The sequence below is a fragment of the Quercus robur genome, chromosome 5 (genome assembly GCF_932294415.1).
Source record: "Quercus robur chromosome 5, dhQueRobu3.1, whole genome shotgun sequence".
Lineage (NCBI taxonomy): Eukaryota > Viridiplantae > Streptophyta > Magnoliopsida > Fagales > Fagaceae > Quercus > Quercus robur.
In genome coordinates this window covers 85,576,125-85,584,725 of record NC_065538.1, presented here as the reverse complement: position 1 = coordinate 85,584,725, position 8,601 = coordinate 85,576,125, and positions in this window count along the sequence as shown.

The window sequence follows — 8,601 nt, the reverse complement described above, 5'->3', positions numbered from 1 at the left end:
GGTGCGCGTGTACTGTACAAGCAAGATCTGGTAAAGTTTCTATATGAAGCTAGTGGCGAGATGAAGCAAAGATCCCAATTCCAGATGGATAAGGTGGAATCTAGTCAGTCCAATGACCGACTTAAAGGAAAGCTATTGTCATTGCTTTTAAGAGTGTATCAGGTCTCCCCTATTCACTGAACATTATATTTCTATATATATATATATATATATATATTTGTCTCACTCATTTGAACAATTTTTTAATTCATTTTATTTTACAGGGAGACTTGGCTCGAAACCATAAATATGATTATGTCTTTCCTCATACGAAAGTCCCAAACTGGTTCAGTAATCGAAATTTTTGTTCCGACATAAGAATTAAATTGCCCATCAATTTGCAGAACGATGGGAGATGGATGGGAATTGCTGTGTGTGCTTATTATACTGTCCACAAGCAACCAGCAATATCTGGTGACAATAAGGATTTAGCAAGTTTTCTCAACTTTTATGGTCCTTTAGTTAGTGATCGAGTTTGCCTTGCTCGTCACAGGGTCTTTCAGGAATCTAAAGACATTTTTGTTGAGTCACCCCATCGAATTTTGGTATTTTATATACCACAGGTGTTACTTCGGCTGGAAGAGTGTCGACATATCGGTGCTTCATTTGAACACGATAAACCAGATGTGCAGGTTGAAGATTGTGGACTCCGCCTTGTATACGAGCAAGATGTTGAAAATTTTGTGCAAACATTAGCCCAGTGCATGTTAGATAGTCCAGATGCCTATCATGAATGTTTTTATCAAAATTTGTTACATCAAGTTGGGGAAAGGGAGGCAAGCAAAGATTTTGGTTTCTCTTCCTCACTGCAAAGGTATTTTTAACTGGAAACTGTTTTTTGTTAACCTGAATTAGACATTTATCAAGTTTTTATGTTAGCATGTTGAGTTTCTAAGATATGTTCTTTGATATCTGCAGGATGCCTCAACCCATGCCCATCCTTCAACCAAGTATTGAAAATATAGTACAGGGTTGTACCTCTTCGAAAACAAGTCCGAGCTCTTTTACTGGTTTTTTCACGACAGCTAGGAAAGAGCAATATGCAAGTATTATGTCAAGTGAATCTTTGATCAAAGCATGTTTAGAGGTTCTATCTCTTTCTCTCTCACTCTCTCAAGAAAGTTAACCTTAGTATCATAGCATACATACAGAGGATAAACAGGACACAATTTAGTTTTTTCTGCTCACAACTAAAATATCATAGTCGTTGCTAATGGTAAAATACATGATAAGCTTATAATTCATAGATACATTAAAGACATCGATATGGAGAATCTAGTTAAGGTTAATTGTCACCCCCACATGCAGTATATTTCTAGAGCCAATTTTTTATGTCAACATATTTATAGGATATTAGTACAAGTTGTATTATTCTCTCTCTGAAACTCTGTTCTTTCAGAATATATTTTTAGCTAAACGGGGGTTTTAGACTAACAATTAAGTATTTTATAAATAATAAAGACTTTACAACTGTTCACTCATTGAATCAAATTAGTCACAAATATTATTTTCAATATTTTTCACAATTATTGATATGCTAAGTTGTGATTAAAATAACATCCCTTTCTCATAGGTATAACATTACTGATCATAACATACCATCTCATTAGTCGTGAAAATGATTTTAAGAACTTTGTGTTTTTAGGCTTTTTGTTAAAAATTACAGATATATATATTAGCAGATTTTAGTTAGTTCAAACTCCTCAACTAGCTAGTAATATTTCTTGTTGTTAAATAAGGGAAATAAGTTCAAATTTAGCCTATATCAAAAGGGAACTCATTGATGTATGGACAAAGAATAATAACTATTTACAGAGTTCAAATACTTTTGTATCTAAAAAAACAAAATTTTATTCGCGCCTGATATTCATTCAACCATGTTTAATTTCCAGAAAAACTTCGATGAGGGTGAAATCTTCAATTGCTGTTTTGTTGAGCGTGAAATCCCACTGTGGTTTTGTTACGAAGATGTGCAGTCAATGAAAATCCCGCTATCTCCAGAATTTGTCAATGATCCTGATTGGATGGGATTTGCACTATGTGGTCTTTTCTCATTTAATATGCATCCAACTGCTGTTCGTCGGAGTCTGAGTTCAAGAAAAATTGGAATGCTCCCATTCAGTTGTCTTATGCGGACCAGCACTTGTTATTCGCGTTTAGTATGCTGTGGAATATTGACTACGAACAACGAATTAGTTACGTTAAATCAACGTGCATTCATTTGGGTAATGTTCATCCCACGTACAACGCATGCACATTTATGGAGTCAAAGCGCTTCGGCTGAATTCCAGCTTCAAAGCAGAAGTCCAGATTTGTTTGCACGGAGTTTTGGGTTCAGTCTTGTATACCGGCATAACATGGAAGAGTTAACACAAATACTGGTGCAATGCTCTACCCCATTTGATAGCTTTCTTGGCTCGTGCGATCCCCAAGCAATCTGCGATATATGGGATAATTATCCTGCGCACTTCATTGGAACTAAGAACTATTATGAGTACCTGCGCCCCCAAAAGTTATTCATTTCTCAGGAGGAGACTAGTGTAACTGCCCAATATCCTTGCGAGGACTCATTCCCTCACAATCGTTTCCGGGTAAGAATTCTTACCTATTTGTGCAAATTTAATTAATTTCTATGATATATATATATATAGTCCTCTGTCTTGGAAGTTGGTGGACCTTCATAGAGTCTCACTTCCAAACACTAAAGTCAAGGATCCTGGATTTTAAATTTCTATTAAGCAGTATATAACTATATATTAATTTATCAAATTTGAAGCTTTTTATTTTTGTAAAAAAATCATGCATGGCCTCCCTCCAAAATTGGAAATGATCTCTTAAACCAAAAAACTCAAAAATTAAAGTGATCAAATAAAAAATTAGTAACATTCTAAAACAAAACAACAACAAAATCCATTTTTACTAACCCCAAAAAAAAATCTTTTATATATATATCCACTAAGAAAAAATTAAATAACTTCACTACAAGGAAAAAAGAAGAAGAAGCTATTTTGCAACAAAAACTATTTTAATAAAGAGACATTATAGTGGCAATAAACATACATATGTGGGTAAATTACTTTTTGTTGCAAATAGAGATTTAAAAATGCTAATATATTGCAACAAATTTTTATTAATTGCAATAACTTGCAATAATTTGTTGCATTAGAATAATTCTCTCCCGCATTTTATTTTCCCCAAATTCTCAATTACCCACTACCATATTCCCCTTTTCCTTCTATCTCACAAACTCAAAAGATTCAAAATTTGAGTTCGCACACTATGGGTTTCTAATGGTGGATTGGATTTTGAGGATAAAGCTAGGTTTGGCTACTCCATAGTCCAGGTATTATCACAATCCACCTCTGCTTCTTTCTCTTTTTTATTCTCTTTCTTTTCCAATTGAAAACCTTAATCCCAAACCAATCACAATGAGCACAAAGCTTAAAATTGTATCTAGCTACAAATTCGGGATTACCAAATAAAGCACTTAATTAGGCGGGATTACCAAATAAAGCACTTAATTAGGCAAGCCTAGTATATAACCTCACCAATAAAGTATTCTACTTTCAAACCTTCTCAACAAATTAATTCACAAGGCATAGACTCCAATTTATAAAATTAACCCATTCAATATCATCTCCAACATTATAACTAGCTTCCATAAGATTTAACAATATCATCAAGAGACCTATGACACAAAAATCCTAATTTCTTTAACTAGCTCCAAATCTATATATATTTAAAAGTTGAAGCATAGCATTTAGTGTTGCTATGCTCCCATTGAGTCATATCAGCGGCCACATCATCAACATATTTCTCCTTTCTCTCCACTACTTCCAACCATAACTTCCCTTTACTTTTTTCATCTCTCCACTACTCTCAACCTTAATGTTACTCTTTATCTTCCTCTTATTTTTACTATTCATATTCTCATTCTATTACTATAAATATAACATTTTCTCTCCCATTCTATAAATATTTTCTCATATGAAAAAGGTTATTACTCTCTCTCTCTCTCTCTCATGTATTATTTTTGTGTGAATTTTTTGTTTTTGATGTCTCTACTTTAGATTGATGTATTTGTGACTTTTTTAGAATTTTATTTTGGGTTGAAATTTGGATTTGTGTTATTAGGATATCTTCTGTTTTTTTCTTTTCTATGGTTGTTAAATGTTATTCTATTGCATATATATATATATATATATATATATATATAGTGTACAAGAATATAATGTTAATTATTCTATTATATATCATGGCTTGGATAATTTGGTATTTGACTTATAACTATTTTTTTTTTTTGAATTTCAATACTTCTTTTTCTCATTTTATTTTCTATTTTTCTCTTGAAAAATGTGATTACTCTCTCTCTCTCTCTCTCTCTCTCTCTCTCTCTATATATATATATATATATATATAATTTATTCTTTTTTTATGAAACATTGTATTTAATTTGTGTTGTTAAGTTATTATCTTTTTTTTTTTTCTTTTCTATGATTGTTAAATGTTATTCTATTACATATAAAAATATTTTACAAGAATATAATGTTATTCTATTATATATCATGGCTTGGATAATTTGGTGTTTGACTTATGACTATGATTTTTTATTTTGAATTTTCTCATATTATTTTCTATTTCTCTCTCGAAAAAGGTGATCTCTCTCTCTCTCTCTCTCTCTCTCTCTCTCTCTAAGTTTTTAGTTACAAGTCTTCTCTCTCCATCTTTTAGCTTTTGTTTGATTTTTTTTTTTTAATTTTTTGACATAATACTTAGTTATTTTGGAAGTGAGATTTTGAATTTATATCAAAATTAAATATTGGCTATGTATTTGAATGTATCTATCAACTATTAAATTAAACCGCACAAGATGAATATGTATAGACAATATTTTAATTTTAACTTTTCATTGATTTATTATTTAGTTATAACATCAAAATTAAAATAAATGAATTTGTAAAGGTAAAACAGCCTAAGATGAATTTTTTAAAGCCAATATACTTATATATTTAATATTGTCAAAAAATTAAAAGTAAAAAATATATAATAAAAAGAATGATGATGTGGCCAATGATGTGACAGATGAGTAGACTCAACAGAATTGTAGTAACAAAAATGCGATATGAAGATCCAATTAGAGGCAATTAAATCTTAATAAATAAAAGTGTACATAGTCAAAAAAATAATTTTAATCATGTTCTCTTTATGTTTGTATACAGATAATTATTTTCATTTTGACAATTGAAGTGTTCAATTTTAGAAATAAAGTCTACATTTTTCATACATATTATTTTAAATATTAAATTTATAATATAGTATAATCTCTTAGAAATGTCTAAGAAATATGCAATTCTAATCTCATGTATTTATATTAGTAAACAAAACTCAATCAATAATTCGAAATTACTCCTACAATAAGAAAAATTAAAAATATAATAATTTTTTTTAAGAGAATGAAAATTTTGATATTTGAAACTCAAAAAATTTAGCTACATAGGAAAAACAAATTAGAAAAATATAACGCACGATAAAATAATTTATCAAATATGGACTGCCTATGAAATGAATAATATCAATCAAATAAATCCAAATAATAAAATGATGGTATAGATAGATAGATGAAAAATAATTTTAGAAATTGTTTAAATTTTTGGGAGAATAAATTATTTTCTACAAAATTTATAGAAAAATTATATAATATACCATAATTAAAATAAAATTATCTATTCCCACGCAATGTGTGGATCTACGACTAGTAATTAATAAAAATTATATTCACCATCTACCAAATGTTATAAATCAAAACCCCTAAATTATTACCATAACAAGCCTTAGATAGCCACCATTGTAAAAATCATATACACACATCAAATACATCCACCAAGACCAAAACCCATACATATAAAGTATAAACACATGAATATCACTTCCAAAACTTATAAATCATAGAAATATCATTATCAAAACTTAGATAAAGAGAACCTCTAGCAAAAGCATAATACCCATAAAAAAAGATTAAAAATCTTTACTTCAAATAAAAGGGATGAAGATGCTTAGAGATTTCTAAAGATTTTCCTGTGATCTTGTCAAAAAAATGATGGTGGGTATGTTGGATTGAAGTGGCACCGGTGGGAGAGTGTGAGAGAGTGAAGAGAGGAGTTTGTTGTGTTGGGAAAAATGAAAAGAAAGAAAATATAGCAAATGAGTGGTGGGGTTAGGTGGGGTAGGTGGGGCACGTGGAATCCAAATAAAAATTTGACCATCCCACCACCCCCCTCTTTTTTATTTAATTTAATGCTTGTTACAATAATGTAGTTCGACATTTAAATTTCAAAAAATTAGTTAATTTTTTAAATTATGTCAATGACTAGTATGGACTATAAATCAATAGCCTCATGATTTGCTTATAAAGTGGGTATACTTACACTATTTCTTTCAGTTTCTTTTGCAATTTTGGAGTTGTAGACCCCGTATAGGAGCATGTACAATCTATATATATAATAATAGCTAAAGTAGAGAGAAAATCCAATTAAATTTTAAATTGGAATTAAATTAGAGTCTAATTTTGCGCTTCATGTCTCATCTAATCTAAACTTTACAATTTTGTGTCAAGTGAGTTAATTAGTGTAAAAATTGAATTTCAATTAGAGTTTAATTTTACGCTACGTGTTCCATTTAATTTAAATTTTAAATTTTTTGTGCTAAATTAGTTAATTTAGTGTAGAAAACAAGGAGTCTAATATAATAAACCATAAAAAACATAACCATATAACTAAAAAAAATCAAATTTATAAGTTTATATATATATTAATAGTTAAAGCAGAGAGAAAATCTAATTAAATTCTAAATTGAAGTCTACTTTTGCACCACATGTCTCATCTAATTTTTAAATTTTTGTGTCAAGTAAATTATTAGGTGCAAAAATCAAAAGATCTAAATTCAATTAGATTTTAAATTGACTTTTAATTGGAGTTCAATTTTGTGTCATGTGTCCTATCTAATCTGTTACTTTTTGTAGCAAGTGAATTATTGGGGGAAAAAATCAAAGAGTCTAGATCCAATTAGATTTCAAATAATATATATATATATATATATATATATATATGTGTGTATGTAATTGTGATTTAAAAAATATATATATATATATATATACCCGTGCATATGCACGAGGTTATACACTAGTTTCAATGATGAATAATGTATTTTGCAACTAAATGGAATATAATTTTCTAATAATTTCTTTGATTTAGTATATTAAAGGGGAAATTGATACAAAATTTAGTAAAAACTAATATCAAACATGCTTTTTGGGATATAAAAAAACACTGAGTTCCATTTTAATGGATCATATATGATTAAGTTGAAATATTAAAAAACACTTATTTTGTATCTTTTATTTTGTTAATGCTTGATAAATGATAGTTTTATTTTTCATTTATTAATTTAGCTTGGAATTTTAGTGTATTTTTTATTCTTAAATGGTCAAAAAAATTATTCATGTTTTACCCACACATATAAAATCTCGGTTTCGTCCTAATTCACATAACACTAAATGGAAGAAACTCACATTCTCAAGAACAGGAAGAAAAATTTTAAATTTTTTTTTTTTTTTTTTTTTTTTTTTCACTCTTGGTTCGGAATGAAGTAATGCATGGGACATATATAGTTATATACTACACCATGCAAACTTTATCCCAATTACATTTATTATATAAACTCCCCACGTATATAAGTATTAGGATCCTCTTCATTTTACGATCAATTTTTTGTTATAATTAAATATTACAAATATAGAGGTATAACCAATACTACATTTAGGATTTTGCATGATATAACATTTTGTACACTATTGTATTGTATTCAAGAAATAAAATTTCAATTTGAAAATCAACTCTTTGTTCCCATTTATAAACTCTTCACGTAACATAAACAAACTTGTCATATGAATTCACTATAATATTGTCAAATATTAAAAAGCTTAATTAAACAATTTAACTTCTAATAGTCTTCTCTCTCTCTCCCTCTAATTGGACACTGTATTTCTGTTTTGTATATACATTGTAGTACTTTCATCCGTCCACATTATATAATTCTTGTTTCCCAACAAGAAGAACTCCAAGTTGGTTTAATCATCATTGTCGTCTTGGGCACTCGGTGACAATTGAGATATCCCCAAATTTGTATGAAGACAACAATTGGTTGGGGCTCGCTCTATATGCTTCTATTTTAATCCCATGGGGTCAACAAAATGCAGTTTCAGCAAATTCATCCCACTTTCTGTATTGTCAATTCCAAACGAGTAAAGCTAGTCTAGACAATCAAATCCTCGTTTGCCGCACCACTAATGAAGAGGACGACTGGTTACGTCAATTCTCTGGACTCATCTGGATATCCTACATACCTGGTGAGGCCTTGAAGGATATGCTGCATCAATGTGGCCACATTAACGCTTCGTTTGTTAGTGATTGGCCAAGCGTGATGGTGCAAAAATGTGGGCTTCGTCTTTTGTACCAGCATGATCTGTCACAGTTTGAGCAACAACTAAAACATTGCAATGCTTCC